This window comes from Camellia sinensis, chromosome 1, assembly GCF_055761805.1.
Source record: "Camellia sinensis isolate YWXY chromosome 1, ASM5576180v1, whole genome shotgun sequence".
In the NCBI taxonomy this organism is placed as follows: Eukaryota; Viridiplantae; Streptophyta; class Magnoliopsida; order Ericales; family Theaceae; genus Camellia; species Camellia sinensis.
In genome coordinates this window covers 92,782,693-92,795,752 of record NC_138961.1, presented here as the reverse complement: position 1 = coordinate 92,795,752, position 13,060 = coordinate 92,782,693, and positions in this window count along the sequence as shown.

Here is a 13,060-nt window from a genome sequence, read left to right as displayed (position 1 = left end):
TGTTATAAATTGTTTGAATGCCTGTGGGTGAAGGTTGGATTGTTTGAGTTGGAAACACTCGTTGAAATCCGTATTTTAGCCTACTTACGAGTAGCAAATTCCGAAGCATTCTTCCAAGACAAATGGATATGCAATGCTTGTTTCCGAATTAGGCAATCTAGTCTATACTTGTTTGCTGTGTGCATAACATAGTAATTCTAGGCTAATAAATGGAATAAGAACATATAAAGTTTTCAAAAAAGGGATATCACGGTTAGTAGAGGCCGATCTTTGGATCGGGCGAGAGGGGGTGCTCATAGCTGACCTTCCCCGATCGTACCCAAGCTCCCGAGCCGAGACAACTCCGGTGATGACGAACATGTGGCCTTCGGCACCGAGTCAGGGTTTCCTAAATTCTCCCATAAAAAATATTTAGGTGGCAACTCTGTATCTGGCAAAGCAGTTCATGTTTGTCACTTCTTTTTCAAAAATCTGTTTCTCAAAACGATTTGCCGGATTTGGACTCTTTGGTTCAGATTAAGAACCGTGACAAATCGAGTCCGAACTGTAGTAAACCCCACAAATGAATAGAACGGGAGCTCACCCTCTCGGGGCGTTCGGGGGACGTCTACAACATCCAAGTCTTAAAGGGCCGTAAAAAATGGGGTGTCTACAGTTGCCCCTCTTTGACAGAACTCAGAGTCACGAAATGACGTGAGTGAATGTCAAAGTCTAGAGACGACCCATTTTGACAAGGCCGTCAGACTTGGACAAACAATCAAGATGAAAAAAAAAATGGTTGCGCCCGTAGGCTGCCTACGTATCCCTTTGTAAGGAATCAAACAGTAGACACCCCATTTTTGACCGACCTTAAGACTCAGACGTCATCGTTTGTGCACGCGATGATTGCGCATGTTTGCGCTTGTTTCGAGTGCTTAAAGGTCTCGGCTGAGTGCCTCGTCTTTGAGCCTCTTAGCGCTTTTGTTTTGGCCTTGTTTTTTGGGCCAACCCTTAATGCCTCTTGCCTTGGGGAGAGGAGAGCCTTGCCGGCCACTTGTGGCACTTACCAGCCACTTTTCTCCCTTGTAGGCCACTTTAAGTGGCCAGCCGGCTAGGGAAAGTGACCGGCTAGCCACTTAACTAGCCGGCAGCCACTTTTTCTCCTTTTTAGATATTTGTAGATCTTTTGAGCCAACTGTGGCTCACTGAACTCATCCTCCATATGGAGGGATTGAGCAAGCCTTTTGGCTTGCTTGGCCTATATGAGGGGAGCCTCCTCCCCCTTGAGAGGGGTTCAGATTTTTCAGAGCAAAAAATCTCCCTCTCTCTCTAGAATTTTCAATCTCTCTCTCTCTATATTGTGCTATTGTGCGTAGAAGTGTTGTTTCTTCACACTTTTGCACACAAACACCTACTCAAACACCATAACTTTGGAGCTAAGGTACCTTGGAGCTTATTTTGAGGTCTTAGCATTGGTTTTGGTCCAGAATTGTCGCTGAAGTTGCTGCCTTCTTGCTGTGCTACAAGGGTAAGCTTCTTCTCCTCTCAAGCTTGTTTATTATATACTAGTTTAAGCCACCTTTGCATGCTTATTTTGGCCTAGTTGTCAACTACAAAAAAACTCTGTTTTTAAGTGTTAAAGATGGTTGTTTAAGGCTTTGTGGGAGTTGGGGGTGTTTTACCCCCTTGTATGCCTTATTTGTTAAGCTTTTGAGCCATTCTCTCTAAGCTTTTGATTCTTCCCTTGCATGGCCTTTCTACCACTAAAACTCAGAGGAATTTTAGTGGTAAAAAGTTGCTCTTGTGGTCCAAAATAGGAGGGGGTGATCCCCCTCCCCTTTTGTCTTGCTTGTATGCATTGTTGGCCTCATACTTGAGAATGCTCTTTTACTTTTTTTTGACCTAGCTCAAGCATGTTTTTGTGACTTGTTGGACCTTCCTTAGCTCTGTTTTTGGTTGGTTTGGCCATTGGTTGATTGCTTCTTACACTTGTAGTGTAATTCTTGCAAATTAGCCTTGTATGCATAATGCTTTGGTCCATTACTCTAGCATGTATTGGCTCATCTCCAACATGTTTTTGGTGTTATTTTGACATGCCTTAACTCTAATTTTGGTTGGTGGAGTCACCTCTAGCTTGGTTCTTGCGCTTGTAGTGTAATCCTCTTTGTTGGCCTAGCATGCATCATGCTTCGTGCCTCTAATCCTAGCTTGTATTAGCTCTATCTCAGCATGCTTTTACCATTATTTTAGCATGCCTTAGCTCTATTTTGGGTGGTCTTGGCCATGTGAGACTTGTTGTGCATGGTTGTAGTTTAAGTGGCCCTCACTAGCTTTGAGTTTAAAAAAGCCTCCTGCATGCTTTACTTGTGGTGATTGCATGCCTTAGCCTCATTTCTCACATGATTTCAGTGTGTATAGCATAGTCACGCTTTCATATATTCCACTCTTTCATAGCTTTTGTGAGTTGTGCCTTATGCCTCGTTTATGAGCCAATACGTATGCATGCTTGTCTAGGCTTTTGGGCTACCATCTCAACATGTTTTGGTCTTTGTTTTGGCGTAATTGAGCTCTATCCATAGCTGGTTTAATCATTTGTGCCATACATTGCATGCCTCTTATGTAGTGCGCCTTACTAGCCTTATGCCTTAGGCCTCCTAGCATGCCTTATTTGTGATGTTTATGTGATATGGCATCATTAAACACATAATTTCAGAGCACATAGCCTTGTTAAATTCTCATGTTTATCACTCTTTAATTGTGTTTAAGAGTTGTGCCCTTATGCCTTGTTGATGAGTCATTGCATGAACATCATTTGCTTGCCTTTCGTACTATCATTTCAGAGCATCTTGGCCATTGTCTTGGCATGCATGAGGTCTGTTTAGGGCTGGTTTAGTCCATTGAGCATTGTATTGTATAGCCCTAGTGTTGTGTACTTCACTAGCTTTAATGCTTAAGGACCCTAACATGCTGTACCTGTGTCGTTTGCATGATATGTCATCATTTGGGATATGATTTCAGTGCTTGTACCTCTGTCATGCTCTCATATATGTCACTCTTTCAATGTGTTTGAAAATTAAGCTTTGTGCCTTGCTTGCGAGCAAACAAATGTGCATGCGTTCCTTGCTTTTTGTGCCTAAATCTTAGTGTGTATGGGCCACTGTTTTGGAGCATCTTAGGTCTATCCATACGTGGTTTGATCACTTGAGCATTGTAGTGCATGCCTCATGTGTAATGTACTTCATTAGCTTTGATGCCTTAGCTTCTAAACACGTCTTGCATGCATTACTTGCATGATAGAATCTTGTGCATGCCACTTTAGTATTGATAGATAGGCATGTTGTATGCATCACATTGTGTTTGGATTGAATGTTAATCCAAACACAAGGAATGTGGCACGTTTCATACTCAAAGTGATGAAACATGTTGCGTTTCTTGGTCGCCAACCCTCTTGATCATGCATGATAGAGACGGAGGCTCTTATATGTTGTTTGTGCATTCACTAATATTGTGCGAGCTTGGCTCTTTGGCCATCATGCATTGAGACGCGTGATTGGTGGCTTAAGAGTCGAGTACTACGCTCCTTTGAGCTTGAGAAATGATAAGGAGAGTGGTTTTACACATATTTCCTTGTAAATGCATTGTTGTGCCTTTGTTGATCTCTATTGCAGCAAAATTAAGGTTCTGGAAAAGGAAGTGGCCGGCCGGCCACTTGCACTAGCCTACCGGCTAGTTGTAGTGGCCTGCCAGCCAATTGTAGTATCCTGCTGACCAGTTGAAGTGGCCGGCTGGCCACTTGCAGCAAATTTTTCCAAAATGCTCCTGTTTTGAGGCAGATGCAACATGAAAGTGTGTTCGATGCTCCGAGGTCACCGCGAGTACAAACAGAGACAACTTATGGCAAGGCGATGCATTTCCGGGTGAAGTAAACCGAGCATGCATATCTTCCTTTCCTTGAGGCCATTTTAACTGCTTTATTTAGCTAGTTAGTTTGTCATTTTTGTAATTAATTAGTTAATGTATTTAGCTAATTTAAATCATCATTGTAATAGTCTAATTAACTTAGCATAGTTAGTTTCAATTTGGTTTGTAATTAATTAGCTTAGCATAGTTAATTAATTGATCTGTAATAAGTAGCATAGCTTAGCTCTTATTTATTCGGACCCTCCGTCGAGAGGGCAAATGTTGTAATAAGCGTGCGTGCGTGTGTGCATGCCTTCCAACCCCATTTCTTTCTCCCTTATATTTACCAGCTTTTGATGGTTAGTTTTAGGGCATGTTTCAATTCGCATACTTATGCTTTGCATGCGTGCATCATTCATTCGTATTGCATGCACCGGGCTCGGCGCATCATTCAAGCTGCACTGAATTTCAGTACTTACTTGAATACGTGTTTTAAGCGCATGTTAACGAGTGTTGCATTCATATGTCATCTTAGCTAGCCGAGCTTACTTTAGTTACATTTTGCATGCGTTGCATTACACATCTTGTATAATTAGGATCATGCATTAATTACTAACTAGCTTCTGTTTTGGCTCGGAGTACACTGTGAGTGTTTACACTTTAGCATACTGTATGAGATGTGAGTGTTACCATGTCAGCAGGCTTGCCATGAGGCTATTTGCTTAATGGCTATAATTGCATGAATGCCTGTGGATGAAAAATTCATTGCTTGAATTGGAACAATTCATCAAAATGTGCGTTTTAAGCCCACTTGAAGTGGCAAATCATCATGTTTTAAGCCCACTTGAGGGTGGCAAATCCGCACTTTAGCATACTTGAGGGTAGCAACTTCAAACCATTTTTCAAAAAACAAACATGAGATGTTTTGTTCCAACTTGAGTGATTGAGTCTATTCTTGTATGCTGTGCGCATCACGTAGTATGTTAGATAAATAATTGGAATAAGAACACATGTGTTTTCAAAAACAACATATCATGTTAGTAGAGGCCGATCCTTTGATCGGGCGAGCGGGGGTGCTCATTTCAGGACCTTCCCCTCTCGTACCTAAGTTTCCGAGCCGAGGCAACTTTGGTGATGACAGCCACGTGGCCTTAGGCACGAGTCAGGGTTTCCTAAATTTTCCCAAAACAAAATATTTAGGTCGCGACTCTGTAATCTGGCAAAGTAGTCCATGTTTGGCGCTTTTTGATTAAAATCGATTTTCCAAAATGATTTGCCAGATTTGGACTCTTTGGTGATTTATCAGTCTTACATTGCATTTTGTGAGATTAGATTCAGAACCGTGATAGGAGTCCGAACTGTAGTAGCTAGAACCCAATTCGCGCCCTCTCCGAAAGAGGGGCGCGCGGAGGAAGTTCAGGCGGTCTACACAAACCGGCGTAGATTTGGGGGAAAATGCAAATGGTATGCATGATATGCAGGAACATAACTTATGATCATGCAATGAGGTTGTGCAATGAAACATTTAAATGCAAATGCTATGCAAAGAAATGCCATAGTTAAACAAACTGAAACAAGGCACAACAATTCCAAACATGAAAAGAAAACCATGCGCCACCCGTGAGAACACGAGCCCAAACTAAATTTCATGCAGAAAGGATGTAAGAAAATTATGAAAGCTTAACTACGTGTCACGTAGGAAAGGCGAAGAACGGCACGACCATCGGGCGCACCCGAGGTCTCAACTAAGATTCTAACGCGTTACACGCGGAAAGAGAAAGGATGGTGTGAACAACGGGCATACCCAAATGTTTCTAACCATTACAAAGAATCCTAATGTGTTTCACGCGAGAGGAGGAGGGGGTGGTATGAACACTGGGATGCACCTGAATGTTTTTAACCGAAGGAGGTAGTATGAACTCCGGGATGCACCCAAATGTTTTTAACCGAAAGGATGGTGTGAACACCGGGACGCACCCGAATGTTTTTAACTGAAAGGGGTTGGTGTGAACACCGGGATGCACCTGAATGTTTTTAACCAAAGGGGGTGGTGTGAACACCAGGACACACCCGAACGTTTTTAACCGAAGGGGGTGGTGTGAACACCGAGATGCACCCGAATGTTTTTAGTTAAAGGGGGTCCTAACTCCTCTCACACGAGAGGAGGAAGAGTAGAAGAATGTGATCTGAAGGGCATGAACTATTGTACCTGGAACTCCTCCGAATGAATCGTACATAGAATATTGTGCATGTGTAGGAAAGAGACTTAACAAATGCGATACAATAAGAATGCATGTTCTATGGAAGACAAATAATCGAGATACAATGTTAATGGCATGTTCTATGCGAGAAACAAAAGCATAAGCATATTAAATGCATAGCATATTCTATGCGTGAAAGCAGATGTAGATTCCATGCATGAAGATGAATGCATAACGCACATGCAATCCCTGTGAGATACACATCTTATAACGACATGTGTGAAATACATAAGTGAAGTACATGTTCCATGCAACAATGAATAGGACATGCACGTTCTATGCAAGATATCGAAGCATGATTTGACGAAAACAAACTCAAAGGCAACTTCCGATTCACCTCTCAGAAGAATTACAACATGTTTAAAGGATACACCTCGTTCACACTGACAAGTGACGAACATCACGCACCGAAAACACAGTTTCAAGCTTCTGCAGAGGCATTCTAAACTCAAGAGTGAACAATCCCTTCAATTCTTGGAAACCAAGGACGCAAAAAAACATCAAGAACCCAAGGAAAGCTGTCGGCCACCTACCGACCATGAGGAAAGGCCGCCGGCCAGGTGTCAGCCAACAATAAACCTTGCCAGCCATCGATGGCATATCAAGGGTAAATCGGACAATTCGGTTCGTGTCTTTAAGTATGAGCTACCACACTTCATTTCCCCACTTCCTCATGCCCGACAATCATCTCCCTCTCTCTCTCTCTAGACACTCATTCTCTCTAGATTTGCACTTTTTATGCGTTTTCCAATAACCGATGCGAAGTTGATTTGCTAAAATCTCTTTATTCTCTTCACTTTGAACCGATTGAAACTTGATTTCGGTGTTTCTTTCCTTATGTCCACCATTCTAGGCTTGTTCCCCTCGAGTTTCTCTTTAGTTCGGTGCACTTTTCTTGGCTTTGACTTTTTTCTCCATTTTCTCTCTCCTAGGGTTTGACTTTTTCCAAGTTTATCATTTTACTTCATTTTTCTTCACTTTTCACCCATCTTGCACCTATTTTTAGATGGCGAATGAGGTTTCTCATGACAGGACTTCTCCGGAGGTTCCCTCAGTAGTTCCACCCATGCCGGAGGTAGAGAAGCCGATAGCCGACCTTGAGGCTGGCCTAGAGGTGGAGTTCGAGCCCGAGGCCGAGCCAGAGCCGTTACCACTGAGGGTACGACCTTTCAATTCGGCGAGATATCACCCACAAACACATATATTGCCCACTTCCGAGGGCATCAGACACTTCACCTAGTTCTCCCACGGTGCACCTGAGGACCTTTTGCTGAGGGAGCCGGATTTTCACTTGTCGGCCATTGTCGTCGAGGTAAGCACCCTGTTTTTATGTTTTTCTGCTTCATGTATTTCTGCCTTTAGTTGCTTTCAATTCATGCACTACCTTGTACTGGATTTATTTGATTGCATTTCATACACTGCCCTATATCTGACCATGCATTTCATGCACTGCCCTTATCTGATGCATTTGTTTTCTGCCACAGGGTGAGTCTCACGCCTTCAGAGGCTACAGTGCTACGACCACTCAAGACTGGTATGACGAGCTCCTAGCTGGAGTTCAAGACATCATCGACGAGGTGGGCTTCGGCCTCTTCTGTTCTGGTTTGACTTAGGTCACCGCGAGCCGTTCCCTCCTAGGAGCGCTGGTGGAGAGGTGGTGGGATACCACCAACTCCTTCCACTTTTCCACCATAGGGGAGATGACGATGACTCCTTACGACTTTGCCATTATCACCATCTTAGATGTATGGGCAATCCGATCCCTATGAATACAGATACGGAGGAGTGAGAGGCAGCCTGGTTCGAGCTGTTGGGGGCATACCCACCCATATACTGGATGGGGATGGTGAGATATACTTGGTTCACAGAGCGATTAAGAGGAACCGAGCTCGAGACGATAGATAAGACCGAGCAATACACCAGGGGCTTCCTGATGTTCGTCTTCGGTACCACCTTGTTTTCGAACAACTGGAATACCATTGGTCTGTATTTGCTGAGTGCCCTGGTGACCCTTCCTCGTGTTCATTTCTACGACTGGGGCGGAGCTAGCCTCACCACACTGTATGTATACATGAGTTCTACCTCTCGTCTACGGGGTGACTTGATTGGAGGCTACTGGCGATCCTAGGAGGTACACATCTCAGTTCCCTCTTTGTACTTTATATTTACTTTACAATTTCGGCTTTACATCTATTTCAACACATGCTTTCTGCTTCACATTTCTGTATCTGCTCAAACACTATTCATAAACTGTGCTTTCTATTTTACACTTTCTGTATCTACTCAATACTGTACTGATCACATACCATTGCATTTTCCCTGCAGCTATGGGTATACGCATACTTTCTGACCCTCGCCCAGGAGCCTGTAGAGGAGCTTCCATTGACAGTCCCCTATTCGCAAGTGTATGACGGTCAGCTTCGTCGTAGGACCTGTGAGCCTTTCACATTCTTCAGGCGGTACTTTGATACGGTAGCCGCCCATGAGGTAATCTGAAACGCAGTCATTTCATTTTTGGTTTGAAACTATTCACTTAGCAACTAACAGCGGCTAATAATCTGTACAACTTCTGTTTGGAAATCACGTGCCCTGATGCTAGGGGGGTGTGAGACCAGTTTGCCGGCGCTTGGGTCGTCTCCCGCTACCGTATTCTGCTTGAGGGTCTAGTCTAACGGGCTTGGTTCTTGGGTGAGTGCTTCATGCACCAGCTTATGGGTGTGCTAGACCCAATTGTCCCGATGGCTCCACTAGAGTCCATGCGGTCCACAGAGAGCCTATCCGTTGAGGAGGTCATCCAGTTCATAGTGGGCCTAGATGCCGACTTCTTTAGAGTAGAGGGCGATTATGCAGCTTTCATCCAGACACACTTGATGCCATCCATGATTGGCGTTCGTGAAGTTGACGACACAGGGGCTCTTACAGCGAAAGTAAGGCACAGAGTGACCTAGGCGAGCAAGGCCCGTGGCAGAGGGGCTTCCCGAGCTGGGTGGAGGGCTGATTGGCCAGAGCTCCCCACCATGCTGACTTACTGGCGACACACCGGGGAGGCCTACCAGGTTCCAATTGAGCCTGCAGCGGCTGGTCATGAGCTTGTTGGGGTTCGAGGCCTGACTCCGGTATGAACCACACTTTAGCACTTGCACTCCATATTTCATTTCAGATATATCTATGGCCGATACTAATTATTCAAATACATTTGCAGGCGCCGATCGAGTATACAAGAGACGCCCTTGAGCTGATAGCCTCGCTGATGGGGATGATACAGAGGAGAGAGATGCTGCTCAGCCTCTACGGTGTTCAGGTAATTTCTTTAATTTTTTGTTCTAGACATTAACTTTCCATTGACACACTGACACCGACATTGAAAATTTCCAAAACTGCACTGAAACATTGCATCAATAGACCACATCTGACACACAGTGCTTGCATACTGTATTCACACACTATATCTGACTTCGGCATATACTCATCCTACATGCTATGCTTGCATCTGATACACATGCTATAACTAATACGCAATAACTGTCTTTTTCAGATTCCACCCATATCGATGGCACCAACGGCAGCTGCAGCACTTGCATCAGTAGTACCTTCTCCAACAGTAGGTGAGGAGAGAGAGACAGGCTCTGGCACGCGGCTGAGGCTGAGCCAGGGGGACCCGAGACGGGAGCAGCCTTTCAGAGCCCATTCTGAGTGATGATGATGCCAAGATGAGTGACTCTGAGGAGGCAGCGAGTCAGCATTCAGAGTCATCTGAGAGTGAGGATGATGACGCTGGCCCGGGTTCTGAGAGTGGGGGCAATACCGAGGCGAGCTCCGATGGGGAGAGCACAGATGGCTCCGGTTTAGATTCTAGTTCAGATTCTGACAGCGGCGCCGACAGAGACACTGCCCCTGAGTCCTCTCCTCCGAGGAAGAGGACGAAGAGGGCTTCTCGGGCCTGAGGTGACCTGCGCTGATTTTTTTTTTTTTAATTTTTGCTTAGTTTCTTTTTTCTTATAGTTTTACACATTGTACAGCTTTGGACATGTTTTATTTGCTTTTTTTAAAAAAAACTTGTACTACACTTTTGTAAAGACAACGAGGATCAGAATGAAAACCAATTTTTCTTTAAAAAAGAAGTGTTGTATTTTGCACCAAGCATGGAAATGAGATTGAATTTGATATTGAAAACTACACACTTGTATTGGCGCAACATTCTTAATTGGGTAATGAACCGACCAACAATGAAAAACATTATACAACTCAATATATAACACAACAACAACTCGATAAACAAAACGACAACAACTCAATAAGCCGACAACATACAACTCGATAAGCAAAACAACACAACAACAAATGACATACAAAAACAACAAACCTGCAAAAGCTGAAAGGACTATGTGGAGAAGTGGTTTAGAAATACTCTTCTGATCCCGGGGGACGCTAGTGATCCTCTTCAAGTCACCTGAAAAGGAATAAACACTCCGGTCGGGGGTGCCGAAATTAGCACTCCGACGGGCAAGTCAGTCTCTAATCTCTGAATTGCTTATATTTTAAGTAAAGTGTAATAATTCTCACATACCTTTCTCTGATGGGTGATCCCGTATTTATAGTATTTTCTTTGGGCCTTTAGGCTGGGCCCATCCTTGTTCCGTCACATGTACCTCTACTCGGCGTCTATTCTACTGGCTGGGATACTGGTTATTTTATTCAGCTCCTTGATTGGCTGGGGTATATGCCGAATAGAGGTTACGTTTTGGACCGGACACACTCATCCGTCCCTATGGGTCTAATAAAATCCGGCTCCCACAATTGCCCCCCAAACACCCTACTAGCATCAGTTAGTCGGCGTGTTTGGCTTTTAGCTTGGGAAGTCAAAAATTCCGCGGTTAACCCTCTTACCAATGCGTGTCAGAATGCGCACATGCTTCTTAGTCATTGTGACGCTTTCCCGCCCCTTCGTACATTGCTTCCATTTAATATGATTTGAAATTGCCTCTTCGAGTGTATGTCCTGATTGTTCAAAAGATATCTTGCTCGCCCTCTAGTGCAACTCTATCTCTTCGTGGCTTCTACAACTCGTTTCTCGCTTCTCCCTTTATCTCCTGTAAGTCTTCTTCTCCTTCATTTTTGATTCCCGCTTCTTTATTTGCTTTTAACTTCCTGTAATCCTTGGGTTTGTCTTAAAAAGAATGGCAAAACATCTGAAAGAGCTCCTTTCGGTGGATCGAATCTCTGGCTTTCGACGCCATTTCTCCATCCCTGATGATGTCTATCTGTCACTTTTGGCAGACAACATCACTGATATGCAGAGGGAAGATGAGAGCACAATCGTCTTTCCTCTCCTATCAATTGCTGAGGGCGGAGTCCGCTTTCCTCTTCACCCACTTTTGAGGGCCGTTCTTAGATACTGCGCTCTAATCCCTTCCCAGCCCAATGTTAATTTCTTTCGCATCATAATGGGGATCATAGAACTAAATCGTCGTCTTAGGACCAATTTAGGTATTCCTACCATTTGGCACTGTTACGCCCTAGCCAAATCTACTGGCCAGCTAGGGCGCTACTTTCTTAGAGCTAAGGATACTGATCATCACTTAGTGACTATGCTCGCCAGCTCTGGCAAGCGTGTCGATGACGTGATGGTCGTTGTCCGCGGCAACTGGGAGTTCGGCGAAGGCGAAGATCGCCAAGACACGGTGCCGAGGAAAAAAGGCGAACCAGGTGGCCGATTAGATCACTTTGCCTTTCATATTCGCATGTATATGTATTCGACACTATGTTCATCTTATCGTTTTGTTTGTGCAAGCAGCGATTTGAAGAGAGAGTTAGTTTCAGACGACGACGTCGTGCTCGCAGAAATCAAAACCACACTACAGTTCGTCGGCCGTCCAAACCTTCATAAACAAGGGAGGGCAGCCCACATTCTCCTGTGGTACGAGCCGACTTACACAACGTTCTCGGCGGCAGACAACATTCCGATCGCATGAGGCAACGATAAACTTGCTGCCCTCATCTTCCCCAGCTTCAAAAACTTGAGGCAGATCGGTTTAGAGTCATCTGATTCTGAACACACGGAAGAACGAAGTGGTCTAACCAATCGCCGAGGATTCGGACTGGTTGGCTGCGGAAGTTGACGAAGCAATCAATTCGGCCTTTGAGGAAGCCGAATTGAACTCTTCTGACCTTTCGTCTACATCAGGCTGAGGGGATGCCTTCGAAGATATTTTTTCGAACTTAGAAGACCTTCCCGACGATTACTCTGAATATATGGCTGGGAAAAATCTTACGCAGATGGCACGAAAGAGGAACGCCGAACGCATGGCTGCCTGAAAAACGGCCGAGGCCATCCATTCTGGACTTGTCCTGACTAAGTCTGTTCAACCTACTGTTCTGCAACATACTGTTATAGAGGAATCAGCTCAGGTTGTCGTCATCAAGACGAAAAAGGATGTCGAGCGGCCGATTACAGAAGAGCGGCCGATTTCGGAGGATCGAGGCGATAAAAGAAGCACTGAGGACAAGGACGTCTCCAAAGAGGTCCCTGTTGATAAGAGGCCATGCTTAGAGGAGTCGACTATGGTTGCCCCTTTCATCATTGAACCAAAAATAAACAATATGCCGATCTCTTCTGAAGCGTCGACTTTGAAAGGTCCAGGTGCGGCATTGAGCTTGGCCACCGCGGTCTCCTTGCCGGCTGATAGGGCGACCTTTCGTGCCGAGCCGGACTTGGCAATGGTAGCATTAGCTACTCAGTTGTCCCTTCTGGTACGTGTTTATCCTTGGAATGTGACGATCTTTTGGTTTGCATTCGATGCTTCTTGGAATATGACGATCCTTTGTTTTGCACAGTTGGAAGGATTGCCGAATTACGCCGACACCAGCGTGACGCTGTCGAAAGGATTGTCCGTTTGTAATCGGAAGTCGATGGCCAAAGG